This window comes from Balearica regulorum, chromosome 4 (assembly GCF_011004875.1).
Source record: "Balearica regulorum gibbericeps isolate bBalReg1 chromosome 4, bBalReg1.pri, whole genome shotgun sequence".
NCBI classification, from domain to species: domain Eukaryota; kingdom Metazoa; phylum Chordata; class Aves; order Gruiformes; family Gruidae; genus Balearica; species Balearica regulorum.
Window position 1 is genome coordinate 57521028 of NC_046187.1, and position 25815 is coordinate 57546842.

The window sequence follows — 25815 nt, forward strand, 5'->3', positions numbered from 1 at the left end:
GTCTTCGAATTTGTCCTCCTTCCCCAAATCTCCCCCTTTCTTTCCCCCCTTGCCTTAGCTGGTTCTTCCTGTACCATTTGCCTGCATTACCACGTTTTCTCTTGCTGTTTTTCACCTGCGGTAACTGACAGACTGAGCCAACTTTGTATTCCAGCATCTTTTTCTAAACTTCAGAGTGGAAACTGGCAAGCTTTTATTTGTTACATTGGAAATATTAGGGGCTGGAAAGAAACACAGTTCAGAGACTGTTCTGTCACCAGTGCTTGTAGCAGCAAAGCATCATCATTAGAAAATATTGTGGAGTACTGCAGAGAGAAAAATAATCTAGTGATGTTCTCTGTTGTAAAGTGCTGAAGTTACAATAGTGAATAGCCAGTACATTTTAAACCTATGCAAGGAGAATAAAAAAAAAAATCAATCCTACCTTTCAGATTGTACTCCATCGACTGCTTGAAAGGTTTGATTTAAATGTCTTGATCCTGTAATAGTAAAAACAACACTTTGCAAGTGGTGTCTTCATGTGCCAACACAAGTATGAAGGATACTCTGAGGTGTAGGCTGTCTACTGCAAACAATGTGTATATATAACAACCTCCTCTTTGTGCCATTGTGAATTTTTGATTTAGACAACGATCAAACAAATCACTTTAGTAGTATGCTCATCCCCTTGAGCTGAACTGGAATGCTAACCTGCTTAAAGTGAGCATGAGCTTGCCTGCTACAGTGGATTACGGCTCATGCGAAGTGTTTATACTTTAACCACCAACAAATAAAATTAGAAAATTTTCAAATATGCAGTATTATGGGATTTCTTTTTTTCTTTGCTGGGAGCCAGGGTATTTACAGTATCAGCTAAAACTTTACCTTTACTGTATGTTTGTCAGAACTTTCTCCTTCAGATTTTCACAAACTTTGAAATGCCTCTGGCATTGCAGTAATATTCTAGGTATTGGTAAAGCTATTGTTCTTTCAATATGTGTGCTTCAGGCTAAATGGAAAATTCAGCAAAATGTTTTCTATTAAGAATTTACAGAGACACAGATAAATTAATGAGATAATGATAGAATTAGAATGAAACAGTGCAGATGCTTTTTGTCGTTAAAAAATATTTTCTGTATTTCTTGTAGTGAGTGGAATGTGGGTATATGCCCATGTGGATCTGTGTGTGCACACAAACCTGTAATATTAATCACCAAGTTGAGCTCATTTCTGTGAAATGCCATTTGCTGGGGACTTTAGAATTTGGGCTGCGTGCTTTGCTTTCATTCCTGGCATTTCTCTGAGTGACAATAACTTGAAACATCTGAGTGCAGCTTACATTACAAGCCACAAATCCAGACTTGTGCTTGCACCATTCTTGAAACCTGCAAGGCTTTTCTTGTAAGGAAGTGGGGCTTTTACTGGGCTTGAGATCCCTTTCAGCAGCATTGTCTCAGGATCTAAGCCAGGGCAGTTCACTCCTGAATTCAGCATCCATAGGTGATGGGGCTGGGGAGGGACAGCATAAGGCAATTTCATGGTCATTGCTGTTACTGCTGGTTTTGCTACACTGTCTTTGCATACATATTCCGTGCAATTATACCTTTCAGGATTTATGGGTAAACTCTGAAAAGTTCTCATAAAATTTCACTGCTAGCTTTCAGGTTTGAAGTACACTAGGTTGTATAGGTAGTTTCATGGTTGCTGTTAGCCTACAAAGTCAAGGCGGCAACAATGCATAGTGACTGACCCATAGGAGATATTTAGAAGCTTTTCTACTAAAAGCCTGAACTATGACCGAAAACTAAACGCAGTTGAGGTGGCCCAGATATCTGATGTAACTCATTGCTAAGGAGAGCCTGGGAACCCTTGATTCATTGCATTGCTGTGTTGCCCTGCAGCAAGTCACTTAACTTGTCTTGTACACTACCATTTCATATCCTTCTCTGAGCTTAATGTTTGTGCAGCACTTTGGAGATTTATAGCCATATTCAATTTTACTGTAGTGTTGCAAAGGATTGAGAATGTTTCTGTGCATCTGTTAAAGGTGCTGTCAGTACTTTAGGTGGAGTAAATAATAAAGAATGAGTCATTGTGTTTCTATTTTTATGCAACCTTTTACTGGGATCGTCTTGTATCTCTTTTTACTTTAATTCTATTCTTACTTGATAGGTAAGTAAGTAGATTCTTCCATCTAATTTTTGTTCCAATCTCTAATTACTCTAATCTTTTTTTTTTTTTTTTTTTTTAAAGAATGGTTTGGGTTGGAAGGGACCTTAAAGATCATTTAGTTCTAATCCCCCCCAGGGACACCCTCCACTAGACCAGTTTGCTCAAAGCCCCATCCAGCCTGGCCTTGAACACTTCCAAAGATGGAGCATCCATCTTACGGTGTGATTCTGTCTAAATGTCCTTATTTGTTTTGTGTAAGCCATGGCCTAAATATTTATGCATACAGTGAAAGTAAAATGAAAAATAAAGTCCATGGCCTCTTGCCACCTGTTGAAAGGATGCAGATTTTACTGAATAAGTGCAAAAAAATGTAGCCTGCTTAACTAAATCTTACAGTGCATTCTTATCTAATGTGAATCGCTTTTGTCCTTTTAACAAATTTCGAAGTCATAGGTTAGCTATGACTTTTAATTTATAATTGGGTTTTGTTTGTTTATTTAAAATCTTCTAGGAAATATGTTTCTATCATTCCCTGGAAATTCAAAATAAAAATGCCCAAAAGGGGAGATGATGGGAGTCATAGCTGTTGGTGAGTTGTAAGCTTACCCATTATATTGCGTCAAGTGATAACTGATTTCACTGTGAACTTCTGTCTGAGGTGTGTGACTGGCTTTTGACCCAAACGTAGTGTGTTTTTTTTCCTTTAAGGAAAATCAATGGATTAATGAAACTGTTTGCCTATAATGTTGAAATGAGTGCTGAAAACTCGGTCTCAAATGTTGGATATTTAACAGAAGAATACATGCAGAAGCTGGCTTTCAATTTCCTCTCTGTGGCAGACAGGATCAGGCACAAACCGTTCTATATTTGTACTTAAACTTGAGGTAAAAATATCCCCTTTTCATTGTATTTGGAACTTTTTCCTATTCTGCTTGGTAATAGTTTGGAACATGGCTTTTAGTCCTGCAAATTACACTCAGGCATCTTAATGAAATACTCTTTTTACCATCATCTTTGCTTAGCAACATCCCTTTTGAGATATTCTGGGAAACTTACTACTTGTCTGGTGTGTAAAACAGTGTTTGTAAGTCAAGGAATGTTGCCACATCCTGCTCGCTTATGTCCTTTAATACTTTTTATGTTACTCTTTTTGAGACAGAAACATGAAGCCTTACACATCAAGTAAATCCAACTTAGCGCACAACACAAATGCAAATGACCCGAGACCTGATTTTTGGAATATGGCTTACCATGTTGGTGTAGATCATTGAAGTGAGTGAATAGTATCTACATGGTTGTCATGGATCCAAGCAGCAAGTAGTTTTCACATTCCAAAATAACCTGGAATTTAAACAAAATCATTAGGCTCTCAGAAGCTCTTATTTGCATTTTCCATTTCATTTAGTTGCTGAAAAACACGCTATCTCAAAGCCATATAGTCAAAACCTAAATGCAACACCCTAACCCTGCTTTGGCATAGACCGTGGGTACACTTCAGCCCCTGGGTGTGTGTTGTGCTGAACAAAATTAACCTTTTGGACATTGAGCAATTATTTCCGTATTTACCTTCTAGTGCTGCTGTTGAATCCCTTTCTAGGTTTTTGGTTTTTAAAGTTGTATTTGTCCTCTGCTTGAAGTGTGCATGGGCTGCTGCTTTCTCTGCACATGCTGGACAGTTGCTCTGATCCACCTGTTGTCCCACTCCATTAGGAGCTCCCACATTGAAGTTTTCAAGCACTGTATGCAGTTCCTCTGTTGTATAACATTGTGTGAAGTTGACCAGCACTTTTCATAAGAAAAGAGACTCCCTTGCCCTAAGGATCAAAGAGAACTAACATATGTCTTACTCAAACAATACAGGGTTTAACTCTTTCTTTCCTGAATTCATAACTTTGCCTTCCAAGCTGATCTGAAGATCAGTTGTTTGTAGACATTACTTGTTTTCCTTTGTTGGTCAAAAGTATTAGAACTCCATGCTGTCCCTGACAGTTTCAGAAAATGTTCAGCTAGCAGCAGTGGTTTTTATTTATGCCCTGAGGTTTGCATTCCCCTTGCAGTTTCCTTCCCTTTTCTAATAGCCTTGGCCCTGCCCCATGTGTGCTTTTGTGGTATTGTTCAAATACTTTCTCTGCTGCAAACTCTGTTGTCCAATAGCTTTTTGGGGGTCTTTTTGATCAGTTCAACTCTTCATCTCAATTCAAATTTCAGTGGAACAAACCTCTGATTTCCATGCATTCTTTGTGTTTCTATTCATGTGTTTCACTATAATTGTTTACATACGGTTATATTAATGTGCTCTTTGTGCAAGGCAAGCTGAGATATGTTTTGTATGAAGGGTAGTGTATAAAATGTAGGCCCACTGCATGTTAGTGGTAAAACTGGGGTTGACCTTGCTAGGAGTGGAATCAAAGCCTTTAAGATTCTGCTGCAAGGTCATGAAAGCGAGAAGTTTTGTGAAATCAAAGCTGAATTTGAAAATCCTAGATTGTTTCTGTGACTGCTTAGAGTGAAGAAATAATCTTTCAACTGTGAAACTGCACACTCCTCCTCTAGGCTCCATTGCGATGAGAAGAAGTAAAAATGTAGGTAACTATAGCTGTCTTCATTTACTGGGAAAATTGAGGAGGAAGAGAAATGAATAGTCAGTTTTCTTTATGAAAAGTACCTAGGAAATATAATGATGTTGAGGTTAGTTATTCTATCAATCTTTCTTCAATTCAAAAAGTTCTTCAAGACTTTTTATGTATTTATCAGTACACTAGTTCTTGAATTCTGTCATTACACTCCTTGTAATATCAAACGTGTCACTAACAACATGAAGAACATAAGCAGGTAACTAACTGAGATACCATGCATCGGTTAAAATTTGAATGAATACTCTTTAACAATTCTTGGAGATCTGACCAATCTCCCTGATTTGTGGAGAGCCTAATCAGTAACTGAAAATGCACAGGTTGTTTGCTGAGTGGTAAAACCAAGCTGACAAAAGGAGATATCTTGATGAACAGCTGATAATAGGCAGTAATCGTCTGGAAGAGCTCTGTGATCTTGCCGGTTCCTGGGTGCATGGGCTGAACTTCCAGTTGCCATCTGTGTGAGTTGAGTTATGCTCATTTTGCAATAAACTGAAAATGTCATACACTGATGGTGTGTTGGACTGTAAGAAGTGGTATATTCAGATATGCACAAGAGATTTCTGGAGAATTACCACCTTTCTGTTAGCTAAGGCAGCTTAGGATAGCACTGTCCGTTCAATTGATCTTGCAGTCCATTATCATGTGCCCACTTGTACCTAGATACGGGTTCTTAGCTATAGTCATCTTTTAGCGATGCCCCTTTGGGTCACTGGCAGAAAGATATTTTTATGTTTTGTTTGTGCCACCGCTTTTGTAGACCATGCTGGGTACTTTCTATTTTTTCCTGGCAACTAGTGATCATGAGCTGTTTTAGATGGTAGTATCCTTGTTCCTAGCAGGCTTTCTGCTGCCTGGACTATGAATCACAATTAAAAAAATTGTCTTATGTTTTATGAAGTGTTGTACAGAATCATAAAATAATCGATTGAAAGAAAGCGCCAGAGTTCATCTGGCCCAACCTTCCACTCCTTAGAGATCAATATGGGTCTACAGCATGGTAAGAAACATAGAACGCCCAGGTTTAGCTCATTAACGCATGGGCAGCTTTGATCTTTATTGGCAGTGTCTGCAGCAGCATATGGCTCTGCTGGGCAGGTGATGCAGTGTCAATATACTCTATGTTTGTATAGTTCATTATTAATAAAAATCTCCCATAAGCCTAGGGTGAAAGTTCAGCATCTAAAATTTTCCACTTCTGTAACAGTTTCCTGTTCTTAGCTTGGGTGTTAAATGTATTCTGATTGCTTACCTCCAGATTTCAGCCCAAAACGCTAGCAATCTGTCTCCTGTTTAAAGAACCTAGGAGAAGAAAAGAACATACTAGTGTATTGGTGTATATTGCTATTTGCATATATCGTTATGTGCTATGGCAATAGAGACATTTATATTCCTGCTAGAAGAAGGTATCTGTGGCATTTTCCCTGAGTCTGCTGTTAAAAAGAGAATTTTTTTCTTGCAGTAGATTACACTGTTCCTCAGGTACCACTTTCTCATTTTGACATTTTTGTTATCAGGACAAGTAAAATAATGACTAGATAAGAAATGTCTTATGAGTGGGACCTTTCACAGCTTCATCCTGCAAGTTGCTTGGGCACAGATGTGTTCAGGTACCCAATTCCTGTGCTATTGAGTCGGCACTGAGAAACCATGACAATCTGACAGGCAGTACTCTGCACGAAGCAGCTTCCTTTTCTTTCTTTGTAGAAATCAAGGACATGCAATCTTTTGTATGATCCCAATCTGAGAAATCAACCTACCCAGATGCTTAAAAATTAATTAAGGGGAGGGAGTGAGCAAAACCAGCTCCTGGTTCCTGCAGCTGTCAGTGCCCATAAATCAGCTCTGTTTTTCGTTTTGAAGCAGGACAAGAGCATGAATTTAATTAATGGGTCTGACTTGCTCTGGAAACACACAGTAGAGAAATTGCCCTACCCGCACCTTTCACAGATGCTGTAAACATACTAATGTTATTGTGTATTTACTCATGAAGGCTTTCCAGCATTATTGTGCTAGATACAGTTGAATGCCTCAGGCAGGTGGCAGGCCAATGACTGCAACAAATCCTTGTTCTTTGGACACCCAGATCAGAGCCACAAAGGAGCAGCAGGTTAGCTCCTGTTTTCTTGGTTCCACCCGAGTTCTGCTCAACAAAGGCATTAATAATGGCTGCTACAGAAAACTCTAAGGGAAAACAAAAAGAGTGGTTTTTGTCTGTTTTCCATGATCAGGAATTTAATTGTAATATGAAAAAAAAATCAAGTAGATTTATCCTGCCACTTGGTTTAAAAAAAAAAAAGCAAAAATGAAAAAAGCTTTTTCTTTTTAAAACTGTCCCTGCAATGGATCACCAAGAATATCTCTGCATTGTTTGATTTTTTCCTTGTATTTTTAATTCTACCTTACTATGTGTAAAAAGAGACAAAGAAACTGTGAGGCTGGATCAGACCCCAGTTCAGTGCTGTAGTCAGCATTAGATACGTCAGAAGAAGTTGTGTGAACATCCCTGGGGGGGCCGGCATTATGTGATTTTTACATAGCATCAACCATGGCTTCAATATCTGAGTTTGAAGACTTACATTCTCCTAAAACTTTTAACTTTTTAAAACTTAGATTTGATTTTTTCACACTCACTGTTGTGATGCTGGATAGTGTTTGCTGTTTTCTATGGAAATCTCATTACACTCTTTCCCTTGGTAACAAATTTATAGATAGCAATTGCCCAGACTAATTTTGCTGGAGGAAGCATTTTGTTTGCTCCGTTCTGAACTAGTCCCTTTTTTGATCTGATTGAATGTTCCCTGGTATTTATATTATATAACAAAATGGTTACACTTTCCCTTTAGTCTACAATGCAGCATAGGTTTTAGCTGTCTAGACAGCTAGAGGACTTTGAAAAATGTATCCTGAGAAATACAGCTTTTTTTTGGAGAATAAATAGTTATTCAGAGCATTATTTGAGCTCTTCTTATAAGGATGGGTCTTTTTGGTTAGTGTGGATGTCTCCAAGATGTGGAATTAATCTCTAAGTAAATTGGAAAACAGTGGTGCTTTATTCAAATACTGAAAAATAAGCTTGAAAATACTGAAAAAATGGTTGAATGTTGCTTTATATTCCCTGTGTTACACACAGGTACGAGAGTATTCTGGAAACTGTAGGTGCAGAATGGCATCCACTCTCCTATGATTGCTTGAACCCTGTGACATTGTACTAACAATATCAGTTCTAGCTCTTTTTTGTTGGGGTTTTTTTTTTGTTTGTTTGTTTCTTAGAGGTTTTGGGCAGGACCTATCTGGGGATTCAAGGAGAATCGGGCCTCTAAATTTCAGAACAACATTACCAGACCTGCAATGAGTGCATTTATGAATATTTATCTGGAACTTAAGATTCAGAGTGAGTGTTAAGAGTGCAAGCCACTGCACATTTTAATCAGGCAAAACCCTCAGACCTCTCTTCCTTTCCCTGTCATGCTCATATCCTGACAAGATCCATGATCCTTGGTTTTTCAACACTTATGCCAAAACAAGAATATCCATAACAAATTTCAGTCAAAAAATGCTTCTTCTTTTCTAAGTTTAAATATTTTAACACACTTAAAGTTGTACTGGCCAGACACAGGCATCGGTAATTCTGGGAAATGTTCACAAAAAATGCCAGACACCGGGCGACTGGTGTGCTAGGTCTTTTTGTGTTTGTTATAAGAGAACATTTTTTCATTCAACTGTAGAATAAATATTTCAACTTTCTCATCTATATATAACAGCTTTAATCAAAAGACTTTAATAATTTCTTAAATTATTATTAAAGCTATACCTGGCAGCCTTTTATCGTGTAAAAAAATCTTCATCAGCCTGATTTCATCAGCACAGCTTTGTGTGAAGGCTGTGTTGCATGCTCTGGGGTCTTAAGTAGGGATGGCTGAAAAAGTAAATCATCATCCCCAGCTGTTGGCCTTGTCTCATTACTGGATAAGGCCATTTTCAGTGTAGGGAAGGTGGAAGAGGCTGCATTTCTTCTCTTTTTTTACCAGGGTTCACAGCATGTATTAATCTGAACTGAAATTTATTGCAGTTTAGCCTTCATTGCTGTGTGTTCTACCATGTCTTCTCCATGGCAGTGGGCCTTCCTCCAAGGGGAAGAAACTTGTGTCGTCCTCAAGCTTGGTAAAAATGGACTGTGAATCACTTGTACTTGAGTGTTAGACTTAGCTCTGTGTTGTTTTATTGCTTGATTGCTGAAGCATCTGACAAATCACAGGCAGGGCCTTATCTGCAAGTCATGCAGATGTTTTAGCTGTTCAAACTGTCTCTGTGTTGTGTCAGGAGCTTCATGGGGATGCACTGGGGGAAAGGCTTGTTTTCAGCCTTTTTGTGCTATACTGGAAAACACTGAGGCTCAGTGCCTGGCTGTAATGCTGTGGTGTCACCTAACAATAAGAGGTGACCGTGCAGAGCCAAGGACATGCTGTAAGCCTGACCTGACACTGTTTTCCTGGTGCTCTGCTCACTGAAGCCCCTCTCTGCAGACCTGCCATGGATCTTTTCCTTGCTTGCGCTTACTGGGGAGCTTGTGTTGTCTATATGCTTACAAAAAACCCATGCATTTACTGGTGGAAGGAAAGGGGAGATGTATGTGCTGTGGATGTCTGTCTTCTCTTTCCACTACCTTTTTCATTAAAACTGGCTGATGTGGCATGTGCTACCTGATGCAAATGTATCCATGTCATTAGCCAGTCTTGCCAGCTTTTATCAGGATTGCTGCTATCTTGCTTAGGACCTGGATCTGTAAGCGGTATTCCCAGTCACCCAGCGATTCAGATCCATTCCCAGACTATTTTCAGGCAGTGGTGACAAAGCAACATCTAATTTAGCTACAAAAATCACAAAGGTTTCTGAAGACTGTAATGCACTGTCATAAGCTCTTCTGTCAGCAAAGAGCCATGGGGAGCCACCTGTAGAAATGGGATTTCCCTCCATTCATATTTCTGAGGATGTGGAAATGGATGACATTAAATCATGGGCTATAATTTAGACAGTGAGAAGATTGCAGGCTGATTCTGTAAGTAGAAAAATCTCTTGAGGAAACACATTGCATCTATAATCCTATCAGTCTGAATATTACAGATTCAGTCAAAACCTAACTTATATAAATGGCTTAATCATAAAGATTGTGCTAATAGAGGTAAGAAATGTATTTTGCTGAAGGCTACGAAAATTGGGGAACTTTGAGGAATGGTACTTCTTTTCTTTTTGAGTAGACATAGTAGCAAAATGTTCTGAACTATAATTAGTTGAACATTACTCTTCTATTGCAACATTTGAAAAAAATTGTCATTACGTAGATTGTGGTTGAAAGAATCCCAATGTGCTTAGCATTCACTTATATATTTGGATAACATATGCAACCTTTAAGGCCCCAACTTCAGTGTGAGACTTGTTCATTATAGTTGATAATTGTGTGAGTATTACACTGACACAATTAAAGAATGAATCAATGTGGAATAGAGGTGCTTCAGATAACAGTGATGGAAAAAACCTGCTCCCAAGCCTGTGTTTGCTAGCACTGAATAATCAAAATGTTATGTACATATATATATATATTCCTGCTTGCTGTGGTTAGTGTGTGGAAAGCCCTACACAATCAAAGTTAGTTTTTAACAGTGTACATTCCTCTAGTTAGAAAGATAAGTGAGTCATAGTGGCTGCTGCTTCTTTCTCCTGCTTTTGGTAGGGTACATCATATTTTTGAAAATGAGTTTTTGTTGAGAGGGTGGCGCCAGGTTTACTCTTGCTTTGGAAGTACAATATTGAGTGAAACAAATGGAGGGACCCTTATTTTATAGTTGGCATACATTATGTAGCTCATATTACATCAGTAATCAATGTAACCAATATATGCTCAAAATGACACATATAGTTGTTTTGCAGTTTGTTATGAAATACTTGCACCCACAGTGTGAACACCCTTGCCGCATCTAGGGCATGAGGGCTGCAGTCCAGGGGAGTTTGGCTGACAGCTTCCTGGTGTCTGCATCTCTCCTGGAGTGCCAAGATTGGAGCTGGTGTCAAGTGAGGTAAAGTGTTAGTATGAGGCTTACTCGAGGCTCACTGCTATTCCTGAAGTTGCTCAACTTGTGTGAGGGTGATGTAAAGCTGTCCCCAAAGGCCAGGAAGCTCCATTGCCAAAGTCGTCAACAGCTCTACCCTTTTCTCCTTCTGCTTTGTGTGCAGGCAGCGTGCTGCATAAAACAGACCAAGACCAGACTGCAGTAGGGTAGCTCCTCTGAGTGAGAAACATCAGTGTTTTTGATAAAGCTTGATGTGCACATAATGGCCTAAAAGGCACATAAAATCCTGCTGAAGCTAGCTTCTCCTGGTCCGTTTGAAAGTTCTAGCTTTAATGCTAGCAATATTTTCCTTTTCCAGCCAAATAAAAGCTCAGGAGGATGTATCCACAGTGAGTCCTCTAAGCAAAGCAGGTAGTAGCAAAGATGAAGATTTTGAAAGTCTTCTCAGCAAAGCAGGCAGTAATGGAGATGATGATTTTGAAAATGAAAACATTTCCCTAATGTGGTTCCTAATGCCCTTCGAAGTGGATAGCAAAGCTGTTTTTCAGACAAGCTACTGCAATTCAATGAGACTGACCTAATTCTTATTTCTTCTCTTTCTGCTGCAGATTTCCACACTGATACAATTTAACTTTAAGATAATGTTATGGCCTGGATGGGACTTGGGTTACAGCACAATTAATTGACAGAGTTTAAATATAGACAGTGTTCCCTAAATGGTTGCCCTGTTTACCAACCTAAATGGTTGCCTTAGATGGTTACCTCATCTAAGGTAAGAAAACTGAAAAAGGACTTTTCTTTATTTGGGTAGATGAAGCTTTTTAGAAGGAAAGTAAATGCTGTTGCAGCCCAGAGCAAATGCTGCTGGATATGACTTAAACAATTTATATACTTTTTTAATTAGAAGATGCGGAGGTTATAGGCCCACTCTTCTATATTTATATAATTATCTTTGTGCTGACTGTTCACAGTGACATAATAAATGACACAAAACTCTCACTAAACACCTATAAACTGTTGTGTGCATCACGTCCCACAGTTAGCAGAACTGGTTATGCATTTAAAGCAGTTTTATCTAGAAATAGAAATTCTTACTGGGCATTTCTTCAGCAGCATCTGTTTTCTTTATTTAACTTAATTAAAAGCTGCTTTAAAATGCATTGATGACATCAACATTTGGATAAGATTATGGAGTGATGGTTCTAGGTTTCAAGCCTTTGAAATAAATAAAAGTTCTTTTTGAAGCATGAAATTACTTTTTCTTGCAACCTATTCCTTAATTTAAAACTGCTAATCCTATGAGACTGACAGTCCAAGCATCTACTTAAGACTGAAGCCTTGTTTGCCCACAGAAACAGCACTGTTGTGAAGCAAGAGTAAACTAATCAAGATAAACCAATTTCAAATCAGTGCATCATTCTTATGTAGAAAATTGCTTCAGTTTAACTCTGGCAGTGCAACACCACACGTTTTTTAGAGCTATCTGTGTAGTACACATTGGTCTTCCCATGAGCTGCTCTGAGCAATTCCTTTGCAGCTGAAGCAGTGCCACTGCAGCATTTAATACAGGCTGGATTCTCACTTCTCCTATGCAGAGAGACCCCTGCAGTGCCCTGGTGTGAGACTGGCTTCCTTGGGGTTTGTCAGGTGTTGGTGTTTACTTACCATCTGCATATGCAGGATTGAAACCAAAGGGATAGTTTTAAATGGTGAGGGAAATCTTCACTGTTTGCAGTCTTTGATCACTTCATCTGTAAAGTAGGTCTCAAATTCAGGTATTTATTTTTTCTGTTGTAGGTTTAACTTTACTAACTGGTGTGATTTGTATGTATTCTTGGGATTTTAAGCAGACAACACAAAGTTTGTTGATAATCAGTATTCCTTTTGATTTTACACTAACAAATGCTATGTATCACATCTTGAATGACATTTACTTAAATTTTGGAGTTGCTGAGGATGGTTAAATCTGTAGTGAAGACTTCCTTTTTCTGCCATGTAATCAGATATGACTGATACCAGTCCTTTGTTCATGTGATTTGATTCTCACAATGGATGGTTCCCTACCTTTGACAAAACCTAGTTTTTTAATGCTAAAATCAGTTAAAATTAAAATCTTGGACCTCCGTTACGCATCGCAAAGCCAATATTGACACAGTGCTTTTCCTTACAAATCACCTTCAGTTGAGGGCTTGAGTGATCTATAGGAACTAAAAATGAGTATTATCCTCAATAATAAGGACTATTTTCCCCTCAGCTGTTTAAGTTTTTTTCTGAGATCTCAGTGACAGGGATGTCCATATGGACTGGGGACACTGGAGCAGGTAAGGGTCTGTGCTGACCCTTACGCTGCAGTGTTCTAGGTCTTTTGTTGTGGTGATTCACCATACGCACTTCCCAACATTTTAACAGCTAGAGACATTCACATTTATTGTATGTAGTTTTTCAAATGGCATGTGGTAATAAGGATGAGTGAGGAATGGTAAGTCTAGTTTACAGAAGCCACAAAAATTGTTGTTTTTTTCCGGTTGAGAAAACACACGTTATTGTGGTTTCTTTTTAGAATTCTCTGTGAAAAGACCATTTCCCCCTTAACTTTATAGGATGATATTTGTGGTGTTTTTTTCTTATTTCAGAGAGCTTTGAGGTTCTTGTACCCCTGGAAAAACCATCAGGGCTTAGTTTTTGTGTTCCTTGTCAGGCTGCCAGTTTGATATCCAAAGAACTGAGCTTCTTTCTTGGTTTGGATCACAGCACTGGGAAGATGAGATGGTGAAGCAACAGGAAAGTGGTTGGGTTGCTGATGTAGACCCAGATAGCTGCTAGATTCTATCAAATTGTGCCTTGTTCATGTCAAAAAGACACCAGAATTCATTTCAGCTAGGATGGACTGGCAAATCTGCATAAAAATGTAGTCGGTTCTTTCCTAACCCTTCTGCTGTCTGATCAAGTTTCAGTCTACACAGCTTATTGTGATAAGGTGAAGAAGGGGTCTGAAAGAATAAGATATTTTTGTCCTTTACAGAAAAGAAGTTTTTTTCACACTGTGCTATCTGGCATATTACCTTTTGAAATCCTTTAACTATATCAAGCTTATATTTTTATTTTCTCTGTAGCAAAACTTTCTTCCAGCAAAAGCAACATATGAGTGACTTGCGGTGGTTTCCTGTCACAACTAAATTTCTGTGATGCTGAACTGCTGCCAAGAGATGGCCCTTTTCTCATCTATTCCTTGTGCCATGCTGTATGTATTCAAAAGGAAAAAAAAAAAAAAAAACAAATTTGAAAATTCATAGTGAACAAAAGTCCTAAAAAAAAAAAAAGTCTAGTCTGCTGTGGCTAGAGCTTAATCTGAGCCCATAAAGTGAACCTGTGAACCAGAGATCTTGACACCCACTGAAACCATTGCATTGTCCTAAGACAGCTGGAGCTGAGGGTGTCTCGAAGGTGTGCCCTTTGGCACTGGCTCTGAGCGCAGCATCTGATGGCTTCCAGCAATGGGAAGAGAGGTTTTCCCCAGAGGTGAGAGGACAGAGAGGCAGCTCTCTGCTGATTTCCTCCTTTGTTCCCCTAACAAAGGAGTCTCCTTATTCCGGTGGTATTTAATAGTCAGAAACCAACAAGGGAGTTTGCAAAACAAGCCTGCTGTTTAATTTGCAATGCCTGCGCTATTGTGACACTTTTAAAATACCAGCCCTGCTGCAGCTTGCACTGGGAGAGGGGAGTGGAAAATCTTCACTGTTGTTGCCTCTGGAAAAAAATACATTGCATGTAATGTTGTACAAAAGAAACAAAGCTTGGCTAGCTTAAGCTATTTTGAAAGATCCCCTGATTTTTTTTTTCATTTATTACTTTTTCAGATAATAGGAAGTTTTACAGTTGTGAAAGAAGTGTGGAAACTTGGGTACTTGGGCTTAGGGAAAGAATGTCTCCATAGACAAAGCCTGAGAAGAGGAAAACAGGTGGCAACTGTTAGTATTAGGGCAATTAGCTGCGTGGTTTGGGTGGAGTAATGATTGGGGAGGACAGCTTTGTGATTAAGAGGCCTGACTAACACACAGCAGTGTGTGGCTTTCCTGTTAGTGCTGCTGGCCTGTGCTCTCTGTTGCCCCAGCGGTGGGTGAGCTGCAGGAGTGGTCTATGGGATGCAGCTCCAGCCCAGCTCCAGCAGTGGTCAAGTGCCACATCACGGCAGAACAATTCACAAAGGCCCTACCTAGCAGTGTGGGATATTAGTGCCTATTATGTATAAGTTTTTGCCCTGCAAAATCTGTGTAGCTGTCTAATGTCCTGTTACTGGGCTTGACAGCAGAATGCTCGTGGCAGGTATCCTGTCTGAGCAAGGCATCTTGACAGCCACATTGTCCAAAGCAACTTAAGGTTCACAAACATGGTGTTTCCTTGACCTTGAAGAGTCCCTGCTGCTCTCAGTGAGCTCTGAGCCCATCTCATGCATAGAGCAAACACAAGAACCTGCTGTTGACAAAGCCACATGAGGCAGCAGCCACCACATGTTGTGTAATAACCTCTTGATGTCACCCATCACCTGGGATTTCAGGTACCTGTTGTTAGGTGCTTCCTAAATCCAAAGGGATTAAACCCCAGAATATTTATTTCTCAGGGATAGTGTATTCCTTACTAATAAGAAAGATGGGAATGGGTTATGCTTAGTTATTCTCCCTAAAGTAAGCAGGTGCCAGAAGTCTGGATCCGGTCTGGAATGGTCTGGGTAATCTATAAACATTTAAATAGAATATATCTTATTAGGTGTCTCCGTGACAGCCAGAGCAATGAGGCGTTTATCGCTTCTGGTGCCTGCAGATGCTGCTGTTACAGAAACAAGAAAACACGGCAAAAAAATGGGGGTAACTCAGAGGCAAAGCACCTACAGCCTCTTTATATGGGGAAATCCTGCAGGAAAGGAAGGGGCTAAAGCCCTGAAGTATAATGGGAACTAGCTAATTGCATGCTGTGAATAGCAAACACATCAGTCTTCCAGGCATCTCACCTGGATGCTTCAAAAATGCACGGATAGCTTTGTGGCAATCAATTGCAATCTTTGCTTCCACAAAGAGATCTTCAGGCCTCCTGGAAAGCAAACGCCTGGAGAAAGAAGCAATGTGAAGCCCAGGCTCTGTTTCAGCCACATCTTTGTTACCAGGTCTTTCAAAAGAGCTTATTGACACGAGGCCCGAGTCTTACGTGTGTTGCTTTTTGCTGGCCTAGAAATACAGTGTTTCTAGGTAGGAGAAAAGTGTATTGGCTCAGTGAGGAGATGATTTTCTCAAATCAGGCTTTATGATGATCTAGACTTCATATTCCACATAGGTGTGTTATTTATTTCATGGGAGGAAAGTAGCAAAAGATCTCCCCATGTGGGAAGATGGCATGGGAGGAGGGTGAAGCTAGTTCTGCAAACAGGTTTGTTTCAAATACCACACTAAAGAGACTCTGCAGATTTTTGGAGACTGGGCTCCATGTGGTAGGTGGGAGGGGATTTCTGTGCTATTGATTAATTCCAAATTGTGTGGGATTTTCTTGGCATAAATGAATGGGGTCTTTGCCAACTTAAGCTTAATTTTCCTTCTGTCAAATGAGCTGCAAGAGCTGTGTGATGAGGAAGTTTTGAGGATGAAGGACTCCAGAATCTGCAGGGCTTGATGGAGTTAACTTTTCCATTTGCTTGGGAGAGGGAGCATGGCTTTTCCTGGGCAGTGGTATATTTACTCATGTAGTTTCTTTTGCAAAGTTTCCAGAGCCTTATTCAAGAAACCCTGTATATCTCCTGGAGCCCAAAAGGGTTTTTTTTATGATATCTTTGGATATTATGCTCCTTACTAGGGATGCCATGGAGATGAGGAAAACCAAAACAACCTGAATAAAGTAGAAATCCTGCAGGGTAACAATAGAGACTTGCACAGATTGGGAAAGAGAATGCCAAACCTAGAAAACAGGTGGCTCTTCATGGACTCAGTCCTTGGGTTAGAGAATTTGTGCTGGTATCTAGGTGAGCTGTTCAACTGTGTTAGCGCTGTACTGCACAGTGAGCTCTTCAAACAGAATAATATTGCAGGCTGTAGGAATGTGAGATAAAGTAGAATGGAACAAGCCAGAAAAAAAAAAGTTTTACTAAACAAATAAATCTCAATCTTTGATTAACTTTGTTTCATGTCAAGAGTAGAACATACAAATCTAGGCTCTTTCTTGGCATGATACTGAACTATACAAGCCCTGTAGCACAGAGAGCATACCACTGCTGGATTATCTGTCCTAAACGTACTTTAGAGAAATTCAGTTAGGTTTACTTTATCCTAACAAAACCTCATTTAATGCAGCTGTTACAGCAGTGCAAACTACAGATTTGCAATTGACCATGCTTCTGGGGCTCATTTCAAATATTGGCCTTATGAAACAAATTTTTTTTGCAGATTTGTCTTTTTGCATCAAGCTGAAATGATACAGAGAATGGAAAATAATTTCATAAGATTAAAAGAATCAATGGTTTACAGACTTCAAAATTGTGTGACAAAGGCAATTTAACATGTGTGGCAGCTTAACAGGTTAAGGCAACTCAACAGGTTTGGGGAGAAAACATGAAAGTTTAGCTCCTTGAAGGGCAAACAGAACCCACAGGAAAAAGAGTCGATGTTGGTTTCATTGTTTCAATGGAAATTTAGGTAGATACAGGAAAAACATGGCATTTTGTGTGGCTGGCAGACTGGAAAATCTTTTGGGAAGATTTTAAGTTATAATTGGATCTTCAAATTGGAACATAAACAGAAGGAAAAAGATTCTGAAACCTGTTTACAAATAGCTTGAGTTTGCAAGAGGTACATCCTTGGTTTGTTACTACTAGCCCAAAGTGAATCCTATACAGAGGAGTAGGTATGACCCACAAAACACATACTATAAATTCATTGTTCAGCCAAAATGTGTATTTTCCTGGCAAGACTGAAAGAGAATACCCTGAATTAACAACTCGGCCTCTGCCTAGATTCATGGCTGCTAGCAGGTCAGAGAATCAGAAGGCTATGCATAGGGCACAGTGTTTGGGCTAAGGCATATACAGAAAAATGGAGCGGGAGAAGTAGATGTAAACCCTAGAGAAAAATATACTTGGTGCAGATGAGTCAGCGGGTTTGAAAGAAAGAGTTGACTTCGCTCATCTTAAAAAAACCTCAACCAACCAAACCTCAAACTCAAACTTTCCTTATGCAGTTGTTCCATATGGAAGCAGTGGTAAAATAAATTTTATCACCTTCATCATTACTCCTTATTCTTATTCCTTTTTAATTGGATCACAACATGAAATCCAGATAAGTAATATAGCTTGTGTTGGGACACCTGAAGAAGATCCTTTCCTCAGCAGAATAATTTGACAGGTTGGGGGAGCAGAATTCATTTATTTTGTGAGCAAAATGGTAATATAGTTAGTTATGTCAGATATTGGTGGTCCACAGTTCGGATGAATACCTAGCATTGTAGGGGCACCAAACGTTTAGAATCTGGTATTTCAGTGAATGGTAAGACTACAGTGTGCCTGGCTTGAGCAGTTATTTCTGAGATGATCCTGTAGAACTGCTTAGACCCAGTCACCTATGGGGATGTTTGAGAAGGATCAAATACATCCACTAAAAGTAGGAGTCCTTCTAAAATAGTATAAGCCATATAAATCAGTTTCTTTATCAGATTATATCTGTATCAGCTGTCAGATCAGACATAGCCTGAAAGATAGTAATACACCTGATGCATTTCTTTTTCCTTCACCTTTTTGTGTGTGTGTGTTTTCCCCCATTTCATTGCTCAAGATGCATCCCCTTACATGGTACTGCTACTGCATAACAAGTGTGGGAGACATATTAGGATGCAATTTTTACTTCATTGTTCCTGAACATTTCACATGAAGAATGGTCAGCAGAGAGTAGAAAAGCAGAGGATTTTTTGGGCCATAGTTACAAAGTACTGTGAAAACAGAGAACAAAACTTTTAAAACAGAAAAATACAGAAAACACTATAAGACATGCTCAAAAATCTTTAAGAAAAGACTCTGATACAATACCTTAATAAAGACCCTTTTATGTGATGTGACTTTTTCTCTTACATGAGTTCTTTTTGATTCAAAGGGTTTTTCTTTTAAATATAGCACTTAGATTAATGTGTAAAGCATAGAGATAATTTAATCTAGGGCTGTTTAGAGTCTGGGTTTTCCATTTGGTTATTTCAAGCCAATTTCCTTCACAGACATTGAGTGATGATAGGTGGCTAAGGGAATGATTAGACACAATAAGCAAAGAGGTTTTATGTTATAATTACAATAATTATTTCTCAGAACAAGGCAGATCCAAAGTATTGACCACTGCGTTAAAGAGGTCCAAAAGTGGCTAAGATATGGTAATGGTGAGATAGCAGTGAAATATAGCTGCATTTCTGTTGTATTATTGAATTGCTTATCTTGATTGCATTTGCAACCTTTTTCAGTCTCTCAGTAGAAAAATACTTGAAAGCTATAGAAAAGTATTCAGTGCCTTGAAAGACTTAGTGTTGTCTGGCACTGAGCCAGCTTAGCAATCTTTTTTTTTTTTTTTTCCTTTCATTTATTCCTGTGCAAACAAATGGACTGTATTCACCAAAATTATCAATGAAAATTACACTATTAAGTCTGACTTGCTGGACTGTGTTTCAGCAGTGGAGTTGCCCATAATGCTGTACACTAACAGGCTGACATTTCCAGCAGAACTCCTTGTTCCAAAAAGTTTATGCCATGGCTATAAATGGTGTATCTCAGGTAGCTCTATCATAAAGCAAATACCTGCTGCCTGTGCGTTAGAACTTTATTAATTGGCCAGTCTCACATATTGCCCCATGACAAGAAAGTTATTGACATTGGGTTGGATTTTTAAAGGGTGTTAAGTCTCTAGAGGCAGATTTGGCTCTTAGAGCATTTGGGAAGCTTGGATTCAAATTCTGCCTCCTGCACAGAGCCATGGGACTGATTTAACTCCTTTCTTCTCAAACCTGGCCTTCCCCCACATGCAAAATGTGGGTAACAATATGTGCTCTGAGCTAAGTAGGTGCTCTCTCTCATTCACAGGAGGAAAGTCCAGCTGCATTGAAAACCTGGGCTGTAAAGCTTTATCGTGGAATCACGGCAGAGAAATGAAACAAAGCTAAGGCTGTAGTTTGATGAATACTGGGTGCTGGTATTGGCTGTGAAAGCAGCAAGCTGGCCTTCCCCTAGCATCTAGCTCCTTGGCTTTTCTCTGTTTTCTTAAACTGTCTTTGGGGGTTTTTTTGATCATCTGTGCATTAGCAAATCTGTATGCTTGTACTCTATATAAACATAAAGTGAATGGAAATGTTTTTATAGAAGGTAATTAATTGGATAATTGCACTAAACATTAGTTTTTAATGTATATTGGTAAATATGGACTAGCCTTTTAGAAATCTGTGTCCATTCATCCAAAGCAATGGAAAATATTCCCAAGTGATTTTAATTTAAAACAAGATGTTAAGGACAGAAATTGTATGTGGCTGTAGCTTCTCAGGCCCCTGGAGGCCTTCAGTTCAGGGTGGATGACTGTAGCTTTTGTTTCATTTACATTGCAAATGAAATCTTATGGTATTTTTGGTCTTTATCCACGTTTGCCTCTGAAACGGTGCCTGGCATTGAATCTGTATCTTTGCTGCACAGACATTGCCTATTCATTACTAATGTTCAGTGGAGACATACACGTACTCTGACAACAGAAATGCAGGGCTGATACAAGCAGTGCAACGTCTGCTAAATTCACATGGGGAAAAGGAACATGAAAACAAATACACAAAGGGCATAGCTACTGAGATGGTAAATATTGTTTTTTCCATGCCACACCCAAACCAAAAATAGAGACAGAGGGGCCCTTAACAAAGCTTTATTCAGGTTCCTGCCAGCTGACAGTAACTGCTTGTTTTCCACTGAGCTGTAAGTGAACAAGACTGCCAGCTTACTTCAAAAGCCTGAATTTGCCTGAGACTTATGCTGCTTTCACTATGAGTAGATCAGAAGTAGATGGGATAGCTCTGTAGAAATTTGTAGTGTTAAAATCATGCAAATGCAGTTGCTATCAAGAGGAGTAAGAGCTTGATAACACTTTTTTTTTTTTTTTTTTATTTTGGGGGGGGGGGGCGGGGAGGGGGCGTGGGGAAGAAACTGCCCGTAACGTGGAGTGGTGTGGATTTGCTAGCTGGGCAAGAGGGGGCTGCAGTCCCGGAGCTGGGAGGTGCCCTGACATGGCACATGGCGGGCCTTGGGGAGGGCCCCCGTAGCACCCCTGCGGCTGCGCAGCCCAGAAGGGAGAGGAGGAAATTGTTGGGCAGCTCTCAGAGCATAGGTGGTGCTTTCTGCATCCCAGACTGTTGCACAAAGCTCAGGTGCTTATTAATGTAGATATAAGCGGGGCACTCCCAAATCTACTGCTGATAGAACAGTGTTGCGAAGTGGCTGTGGGATGAAGGGGGGAAGTGAGTGTAATAAATACAGCCCAGTCAATAAATACAGTCATTGTAGTAAATACAGTGGGGAGGATAGGCAGTCAGAGGAGGAACAGACCCACAGCCGGACGGGTCCTCAGGACTTTGGGAATGTGGCTCCATATGGCTCATCTGAGACACTTCCTGCTTCTCATGCCTGAAAGCTGCCTTCGGAGACTCTGCATCAGAGTGTATGCTAAGAGGACATTAATGCCAGCCTGTCTGGGCTAAGTGCCGTAACATCCAGATGCGCTCGTCCTGAGCATGGGAGATTGGGCAGAAGTGAAATAATCTGTTTTGATATGGTCTGGAGAGCTTTCTGTCCAGTACAGGCAAACCCGTACTGTTATCATTTCTGCTGGCAGCAGTGTGCTGGGTAGTACCAGCACAGCTGGCATCGGGCTATTCCTCTTTCTCCTGGCCTCTGTTGAGAATGTGAGGATTTGATACCATTCCCACTGGAACCAGTATGAAAAGTTCCCAGGGCAGACTTCAGGTTGAAAGGGTTTTGAGTCACTGGATGTGTGTTCTTCTTGACATGGGATACTCTTGTCCTTGTTACTCACCTTTTTCAGAAAAGCAGATTGCCTGGTATAGCAAGGCATTGGACCTTGTTTATATAAAATCAGACAATTAACTGCTCTTTAATAGAAATACACAACTATATTAAATAGTTGGGAAATGATGCAAAGTTGAGCCAGGCCCAGTTGGTAACTCTAAAAAAAGTAAGCACCAAGGAGATGGCTTATTCCTCACTATCCCAAATGGGAGAGTAACTTATGTGAATTAATAATAGAGTATTCAACCAGAAATGTTTTTCTAACCAGAAAGCATCTGTGGCTTTGCAGCAAACATCTGTGGTTGAAGTGAAGAAATGGAAGTTAAATAAACTTGTATAAAAACTGCAGACAGAAAAATGTCACACAAAAAAGAAAACTTGGGCTTTTTTTTCCATGCTTCCTGCTGTAAGTGATTAAATGTTTAGTTTCCAAACAATGTACTCGGATCTTAATAAAATTTTAAAGTTCCTCTATATGTCTAAGTGAAAGTGACTCAGAGGAGAGCTCATAGGAAAATTGCTGCCTTTCCCCCCTTTCCAATAATGCCTTTTGGCCTTGCTACCAAAACTCATTTATTTTGTCCATTTTGATATTGAATTTGCAATAAGTAAAACTACATCATGTTTTATACATATTCTACTTAGCAATACATCCTGCTTGTCAGCTCTCTTCTGTAGCTCAGCAAAAATCACTGATTTCCCTGCATCATTGCTTGGGTGTGAAGTTTTGACATTACCTCTCTAGCGTGACCAGGTGCTAACTGAAGTGCTCCTGGTTAAGGAGCAGGGTGGATTTGGCCTCCTGCTCTGCATTAACTGTGCCCTCCCCATGACAACTTTGTTGTGGGGAAATCACAGGCATAGTCTGCTGACAGGTGACCGTATACAATCCACAGATAAACAGGATCTGAAGGAGGAATTATAAGTTCCAAACAAATATTAGTTGCCTGACTACATTTTATCATGTTTCAGTGGGTTGTGTGTGTTGTCGTCCTTCCCCTCCTCCAACTCTTTTGTGAAATGGTATCAGTGGAAGATGTAGACAATGCCGAGGCCATGTTTAACTAGATACTGTGCAAACATGGCAAAAGACCATCCCTTCCTGAAAGACGTGAAGAAAGCTTTCTTTGGCTTTCGTTCAGTAAAGCCTGAGAGCAAATACTACTTTAAGTAACTTTGTTTCCTTGAGATCAGGTACAAACAACAGTGTGGTTAGAGAAGGGCCTCAGCACGCACAAATGTTTAGCTTGCACAGTGACCACTTTCAACCAGGCTTTCCACGGAGGCCATAGTTCCCTTCACTTTGGTCTGTCTTCCCACCTACCTAGAGCTGTGCAAGAATCATCAGGTTGATGATTTTCAGTATTAGCCTTAAATCTAGTAGAAGTTTCCTGAGATTTACAAGCCTTTTGGAAAGTCTGGGTTGACTTTTGACCAATCCTTGTCTTAGTTCTGGTTCTGGGGTAAAGAGAAAACTACTCCAAACTTCTGGTAGTGTTTTGATTTTTATGTTTGCTTGACTTCCCCCAAAATCCAAGTGAAAAAATCTCACTTAGGTTTCCAATAATCTCTGTTTCCGAAAACCTCTCTCTTTCCTTGTTTATGAGCAGGAAGTATTTGATTTGTGTGCCTTCCCCATGAAACAACACTACATTTGACTCTATTGATATGACAAAGCGAGAACACGAGTTGATTTATTTCATCAGAAAAAAAAGTAATAATTAGAGCAGTACAAATTCCTGTAATAAATGTAAAATCATGGGTATAAAAGACATCTGAACTACTAGAGTACTAGACAGCTCTCACTCAATGGCCAGTCTGTCTGGTCACAGAGTAACTTCAGTGTTCATTCTACCTTCCACCCTACAAAGATACTTTGCACAATTAACATTCAATAAATTTAACTACTGAGCTACTAAGTGCTGGTTTACCATGACACACCCAATTTGTACAAACATTTCTTAAATCTCTTAAAAGAAACTGGCTGTGGCAGGCTGTTCCTAGCATGTCAGGTGCAACGTTCCTCCTCAGTGACAGTGTGTGTAATAGGTTGGCTGTTTCTTTGGGAGCTAGTGCATTCTCCTCACTCCCCTGAGATTTAAATTTAGCTTAGCCAATAAGCCCTTTATCTACAAGAGTTTTTAAATAGATTTTTTTTTTTTAAATAATTTAAGTCCAAAGGTCAGTTACAGTAAATTTGGAACAGTTCTTTTAAAGTTTAGTGCCTTCTTGCTACAATCCCACCAGCACAGTTGTGAGCAACTCTACCGGGAGGTCAGGAGTACAATTAGTTTGATAAAAAGATATTTGATGTCTCAAGCTGAACATACTAGGCCATACTAGGGTCTTGGCCCCCCTCAACATTAGACCTACTATGTTTTGAGATGGGCATCCTGAAAGTGAATAACAATATCAGTTTCTTGAAGCACTAATGGTAAACTTGTTTGGGCTCAAATTTTTCTTAAATTTAAGTGCTGGTAATGGCAAATCCCTTTTTTTTGCAAAGAAAGTTGAGAGCTTATCTGAAGCAAGTCGCTGTAGGTATTTTTATTCTCCACTTCTTTTTAGAATCTCCTAGCATTATGTGGGAAGAAGAAAAAGAAGGTTTTATAGAATAAACCGAGGAAAAAATACAATCACAACCCAACCGTTGTAGGAGTAAACCAATAAACACTACTTGCTGCTTTTGTGCAGTGAGAATCCTCAGGGAGTGGAACTCTTCTGATACACTAGACATCTTTTAGTAAATATAGATTCTGTAGCTCTATAGAATGTCATCTCTAACTAAATTCCTATAAAGGGATTAAAATGCTGAGTATTTAGAACATTGTCTGAAAACAATTACAGTTTAAAGAAAAATTGTGATGAGAAAAAGATCTTTGTGATAAAAATACTAATGCTGTACTCCAGAAAAATCCTTCAACACCAGTTAAAAAAAACCCAACTCCGGCAATATTGCCAATGATTGTCAATGAAACTGTATCACTCCATGTGAAAATGGATATGCATGCTTTAATGTAATTTAAATTCTTGATTAACTAGGTTTTAACTGACTTTCCTCTTGCTCCCTATTTTGTAAATTTTTCTCCTTTTATGGAACACTGTAGTACTCCCCATCTGCCTTTCATTTGCTTTTGTAAGATTTTTTTTTTTTAATGCAGCAAATTCTAGGAGAGAAAATCAAAGATCGTGTAAGTTCAGTAACAAAGCCACATCCGTTAAAATACACTTTGATCGAAGGGACTGAAACAATGTGTAATTCATGGTATAAGTAAAGTCAGAAGAGTTCTAAATCCCTTCATTTTAGACATCAAAGACATATTAACTCCCCCTTCACCCCACATACTCTAACATAACCATTTAAATAACTAAGAAATCTTAAAAAATATTACTTTTTAAATAGATTTGGCTTTAAAAATTGTTTTGTTTGGATTTCTGCTGAGCCAAGTGTGTTTCTGAGTATAACAACAATACTAACTTTACAACAGGTGGAACAAGTGAGATAGATATTTTCAGGATAAAATCATTAGAGTATTTTGAAAGCTAAAAAAGAAAGAGAGTGCAAAATATCCCCTGTAAACAGTTTCTCTTGAAAGCACAATGTTACAAGTTTAAAGGAAGCAGTTTTCCTACCTGTAGCTTTTGTGTGGATCGGGAAGTGTAGCTTTTTTCTGATTACAATCTTCCATGGCTTAGCTTGGCTTCTGCATTTGAATGTTAAATATGTAAGAATGCCTTGTTTAGCTTGGGAGTTTGCATGACCTCTTAATGAGACACTGTAGTTAGTGTCATTGGGTATTAAGGCGTCATGTGACTGTAGATGAAAATAAAATCCTTTAAAGTTTGCATTTAATACTTCCTAGAATCTGTAACCCTTTACCTGCAAGCTGTATAAAAA

At 39.3% G+C, this 25815-nt stretch overlaps 1 protein-coding gene across 4 annotated transcripts in view; it reads right to left on the bottom strand.

Moving 5' to 3' along the window:
- The window catches only part of PGCKA1 (PDCD10 and GCKIII kinases associated 1), a 44488-nt gene extending 18673 nt beyond the window's left edge, over positions 1 to 25815 (bottom strand). The window contains exons 1-5 of one of the 4 annotated variants that reach the window (XM_075752332.1): positions 25551 to 25813; positions 6037 to 6086; positions 3718 to 3965; positions 3402 to 3492; positions 425 to 479 (exon numbers count right to left, since the gene is read on the bottom strand). The gene's annotated coding sequence lies outside the window, so the exon portion shown is untranslated. Of the gene's footprint in view, positions 1 to 424; positions 480 to 3401; positions 3493 to 3717; positions 3983 to 6036; positions 6087 to 25550 lie in introns of all 4 variants that reach the window. The other 3 variants (XM_075752333.1, XM_075752334.1, XM_010306501.2) reach the window with 3 other exon arrangements.